Source organism: Cryptomeria japonica, chromosome 1 (genome assembly GCF_030272615.1).
Source record: "Cryptomeria japonica chromosome 1, Sugi_1.0, whole genome shotgun sequence".
Classification (NCBI taxonomy): Eukaryota; Viridiplantae; Streptophyta; class Pinopsida; order Cupressales; family Cupressaceae; genus Cryptomeria; species Cryptomeria japonica.
The window spans coordinates 517,231,045-517,236,561 of NC_081405.1; the positions used below are offsets into that span (position 1 = coordinate 517,231,045).

The following is a 5,517-nucleotide window of genomic DNA, read 5'->3' on the forward strand; positions in this document are numbered from 1 at the left end:
GGCATTAAATTATTTATTACAAAATATATTAAACTATTTATTATTTATTACAAAATATATTAAACTATAAAACAAAGACTTTTTCCTGTGGTATGAAAACATTCATGATTACATGGACAATTTTTTTAAGATATGCTCTAAAACCCAGTTCAAGAGAAAAATGCAATTTTTTGGTTGGATATCTATGGTAGAATCTTTGATAAACATTAATGTGATTATGTAATACAATGTTTCAATCAATGATCAATGACTTTCAACAGTGTTTCTTTGTTTTAATATAATAAAAAACATAAATAGTGTTATACTAAATAAAACAAATTTTAATGAATAAAAATAGGATAATCTTGTCTAGGTTCCTCTTTCTTCTTGTAAAGACTAATCATATTTATTACGTCTTTTATTATTAAAATAAAATTCAGTTGGAGAAAAATTAAAGAATCAATCAATCAGCTCTATTCACTTTCTATAATGAATGTGACCAAAAGTTATCATATAACAGATAACAAATGTCAATATGTTGGACAAATAAAATTTATTAAAAGATTTTAAAAACCTTACCATTATATACAACAGTGTTTATCAGTGTGATACATTTTTTAGTTTAACTATAATATTTTTAATCTCACCCAAACATGTAGTTTTTATCATCCCAAGACTTAACAAATATTGTTAATTTTTAAACATCAAATTATTTTCTATTTGTGTGCTCACCTAGCCATAATCTTGTGGACTCGTCTATTCTGGTTCCAAAACGAGAGTACGAATTGATTTAGTCGCGCGTTTTACACTGTCGATTTTACAATAAACGACGGCGATTGACTAACCTATCGCTAACACTCTATACTAAAGATCTGTTTTGGAACCAGAATAGCTATCTTCAGCTATAATCAGCTTCTGGCCAACTGGAAATTAATCAAAACCCCATGTCAGAGTCTTCCCCACGTGATATCATCACGAGACAACACGTTTTGGCATTGCAATAGCCGGAGGATTCCACGTGCTCAAACCTGCACTGCTACTATTTCAACTCGTTCAATCATTTTTCACTGTTGAGACAGATCATGGAGCAGAACAGAGGTCCTTTATTTTCATGGCCATGGGAGAGGCTTAACAACTACAAGGTGAAACGTATATAACTGATAGCTTTGTTTGAGTTTTCATTCATTTTCTGCTTATGTAAATCTATTTCATTGTGTACTTGTGTGCAGTACTTTCTGTATGCACCATTACTGTTCAAGGCAGCATAAGAAATATGGGAAATCAACGGAGAAGGCTACTGGTTTGTGCACTTTCTTGTTATATCCTTTTTAAGGTGTTCTCTATACCAAGCTTGGCATTCTTATTCTCGAGCTAAGTTCTTTTCAAGAAGATATCAAATCCACTGCAACACTGTAGAATTCGATCAGATTGACAGAGAAATGCTCATTCATTTCATGAATTGAAGATTTTGATTTCTATTTTTTCATAAAATTGTTGGGTTTTCATTAAAATGAAATGCTCTTGGAGGTTAGCTATTTAATGCATAGCTAATTGAGAAATTGTTGTTGACGTTAGCATTACCATTACTGCTAAATCTGAAGGCATCGCAGGGAACTGTAATGGAGGTTTTGTCGCTGTGGTAAGGGTGTTCGCAGTGCAGGGAAGCAAAATCCAAAGTGCCCGGTGTTTTGGAGGCCGAGTCGTGGAGGTTTTGAAGCAAGGCCAAGCCCTAAGAGTTATTTATATTTTCCAATACTTTTTGCCATTTTGTCATGTTGGTATGGACTGTAGAAGACTAATGGTCAATTATCTAATGTTTATAGGGTCTGTAATAAATTTGGGGAGCGGACTAGGGTTTGCTATCCATTGTAAACATTTGGGAATATTGAATTCTATTTAGTATGTATATCTGTTTTGCGTGGATTTGGATCACTTGTCGGGACTGAGAATCCTAAAGGACATGAAAGTTTTATCAGAGTGGTGTGGGTTTTTAAAAATCTGGTTTTTGTAATGTTTCGAATTGTTTCCAGGGATTGTAATAAAATTGGGGAGTGGACTAGGGTTTTTGAGAAGACTGAAAAAAAAATTGAAGTTTTGAATTCTGCCTACTTTGTATGTGTGTTTTGTGTATACGCATTTTTTGACCACCTGTGGGGACTGGGAATGTTAAAAGGCACGAAACTTTTGCACAATGTAGTATCTGGTGTGTTGGGAAAACCAATGACGGTTTTGTACACATCTGAACTGGCTTGGTAGGAATTCCAATTGTTTTGCACACACCCGGTTTGGCCATGTGAAAAACACAATGGCTTTTAACTATGTATTACCGCGGAATGGCGACATTGATAACACGAAAGATTAGAACAACAAGAAATAAGTGTTTTTGGATATACCTAGATGCCACATCAATCTTAGAAATAATTTGATTTTCTCTAATCATGCAATGTATTCATTAACTGAGTATGTGTTGGTAAGTCTAGCCGATGTGGTTTGTCAACAACCTTATCTTGCTTGTCTTCAAACAACTTTAGTTGACAATCCTTATTTTCGCGTAAAGTTTCTAAATCATACCCAACTCTACTAATTGCTATGTCTCAGCAACTTCTTTCTTGAAGGTTTATTTTTCATTTTATTTTAAGAACCATTTTGCCATTTAATTTTCTGTGTTTTTTCAAAAATGGTACTTGTAAAAAAAGCCTATTTCTTGTCTTGTCATTACGACTTCTCCAAACCCCCTTTTTTTTTTCCTAAATGGCACCAGCTTGCATTGAAATCCATAGTGTATTCCACATGCCACAACTGTTCCATTTCACTACTCTCATATTATCACTATTTGAAGTAGGAGATATCTCTACTTCCATTTCACAAAGTGGATTATCTCGGTGGGCTAATCTATTTGCACCCATGGTAGAAAACTAGGTTATTTGCTATGTTTCAGCAATTTCTTTCTTAAAGGTTTTTTTTTTAAGAACCATTTTGCCAGTTAATTTCCTGTGTTTTTTCGAAAATGGTACTTGTATAAAATGCCTATTCCTCATTTTACTGTTACGACTTCTCCAAACCCTTTTTTTTCCTAAATGGTACCAGCCTGTGTATGTTGTTCAACCGAGAGGTGATAAGCAACATGCGGTGGAAAAAAGGAAGAAGAAAAAGGACAAGGTATATTCTTGCATTTCATTTTCAACATTCATAATGTATGATGGATCTTTTTAGTTGTTATTATTGTTTACGAGTTTTGGTGGAATGAGTTATTTCGTACAACTAATGTCCACGTCACCTTTGAAAGCCCACATTGTGAACTCTTATGTAATTTTGTTAATTATGAGTCCACTGTAGCTTGAATGTTTAGGTATCATTTGAAATGCATGTGTGCATTTAGTTTTGTGTATGTATGGGCAATATTTTTACGTAATCACTATCCTATGTCTTTCACCAACTTGTTGTATGCCTTAAGTTTTACGTTTGTATGGGCAATGTTTTTACATATGCACTGTTGACCTTTGTCTTTGCCCAACTTTTTATTATTGTCTTTGATGACTATGGATTTGTGTCTTTGATCCATTGATGATTAATTGCTTTGAGTCTTGCATACGCAAGGCTATCCTCTTCAATATTGTTTTGCATGTGTAGAACCATTGTTTTGTGTCATCAATGATAACAAAAAAATCTTGATCATCATCAATCACAATATTCCCAACATTAGGCTATACACCATACCTAACAACATTCCTAACTTTGTAACAGATCACCTCAGAAGCAGTGCATTGTGCTCTGGATGAGAATAGTGAACATGATGAAGGTGACACTTATACTATCGGAGACCATGTTGAGCTTTGATTGAAGGGACTGCTGGTTGGAAAAGGCAAAGTGGTTATTATGGGAAGTGGTGCAGTTTTCCACAATATTCTACTCCCACCGGGTACTGTGAAAGTTCATTTTATTGAGGTGGTTGACGAAGATGTCAAGCTGCCTTATTGCCACCCATTCTCAGATGTCTTGATATATTCAATGGATTCATTTGAGATATGGAATATCTCGGACTTGGCCCGACCCGCCTCTCCGACACAACTTAACGATGTCCAAAGTTCCTTTTGAGAGGTTTGTGTCATAAATTCCTTTACATCCCTTGTATCGAAATATGCATTGGGCAAGTTCCTATTATAATAGTGTAACTCATCTATGTTGTTTGTGGTTATTTGCAGGATTCACAACTCACCATTGATTATGTGATGGATGAACCCCTACCGATCACCACCACAAAGAAATTGCCTGTCAAGCTGCCTATGGTATGTCTCATACTTTTCTTTAAATCCACTCTACCAACATATTTATTGCACAAGCTGTTATTTGTAATGGTGCAACCCATCTGTTTTGTCTATGGTTTCTTGCAGGATGAACACCTCCTGATTACTGACACCACATAATTGCACGTAAAGCAGCATGTGGTATGTCTCATGCTTTCCTTTATATCTATTGTACCTACATATTTTTCATACTTTCATTTATGTCCACTACACTAGCATATTTATTGTGCAAGTTCCTATTGTATTGGCGCTACTCATCTATATTGTTTGTGGATTCCTACAGGATAATGACCTCCACTATGTGAAGACTAATAAAGTGCCCATAAAGCAACCTCCTATTGCAAGGCTTCGATCCCTTGGGATCACGCCTCCTGAGTTACACAATAACTCTAGGAAAAGAAGTAGATTCTACAAAAGCATATCCTCCATTGCACAAACTAGATAGCAGAGGAGATGGTGAATATATCATTTTATTCATTTACTATGTATCTTTGTCTTAATGCTTGAGTTGACATTTGTGAACACCATTTTATTGCTTTGTTGGACATTTCTGGACACAATTTACTTTTTTCAATTGAACGGTTTGTTTTAGATAGTATGTCAGATTAATTTGGTTATAAATGTGAACATTTGATTCACATATTGTTGGATATCAATGTATTATATGTTTAATTATTGGTGTACTCTTCTTTTATTGTTCAAATATTAGTATATTCTTGCATTGTTAAAAAAACCTTGTACTTTTGCATTATTATGTGAGATGCACATTGTGTTCTTTATATGGAATGTGTGAGAAACACATCGTGTATTGTTCGTATGTTGTTTATGCAATTCTTTCAGGTGCTCGATGAGGAGGTAGCATTCCATATAGGTGGGGACCCTAAAAATTAAATTTCTCATCTGACTTTGGTGCCCCAAATGAACATTATTGGTTCTAACTTTTCCCACAAAAAAGGGTTGCAAACATTATACCAAGGTCGATACAAAACCTCCCAAATTTGCCCATGTTAGTTTTTATGAACATTCAGTGTAATCTACACCTGTCATTGATGGAATTATATTAGCTTCATTTTTCAAGTATTGAATGTCTTTTTTTGTTGGGGTTATCTACCAGTCATTTAGTGGAATGGTGGATAGCATTCCAGTGAAGGCAACTGACATAACAGTTGCAAGAGGTGCAGGAGATGTTGGTGTTGGGTTATTTCTTCCAGTCTCAGTATGATCACAAGATACA

The 5,517-nt window shown here is 34.8% G+C and overlaps 1 long non-coding RNA gene across 3 annotated transcripts; it reads left to right on the forward strand.

Annotated features, from left to right (window-relative positions):
* The first annotated feature begins 928 nt into the window (after window positions 1-928).
* On the forward strand, window positions 929-4,808 carry LOC131070301 (uncharacterized). Of its 3 annotated transcripts, none has more exons than XR_009112307.2 (5): window positions 929-1,121; window positions 1,209-4,077; window positions 4,182-4,265; window positions 4,371-4,424; window positions 4,567-4,808. It is a non-coding gene; the product is annotated as an uncharacterized LOC131070301 (long non-coding RNA). The 3 variants fall into 3 exon arrangements; XR_009112306.2 differs by having other exon boundaries at window positions 930-3,138; window positions 3,724-4,077; XR_009112305.2 differs by having other exon boundaries at window positions 934-4,077.
* The last annotated feature ends 709 nt before the right edge of the window (window positions 4,809-5,517 follow it).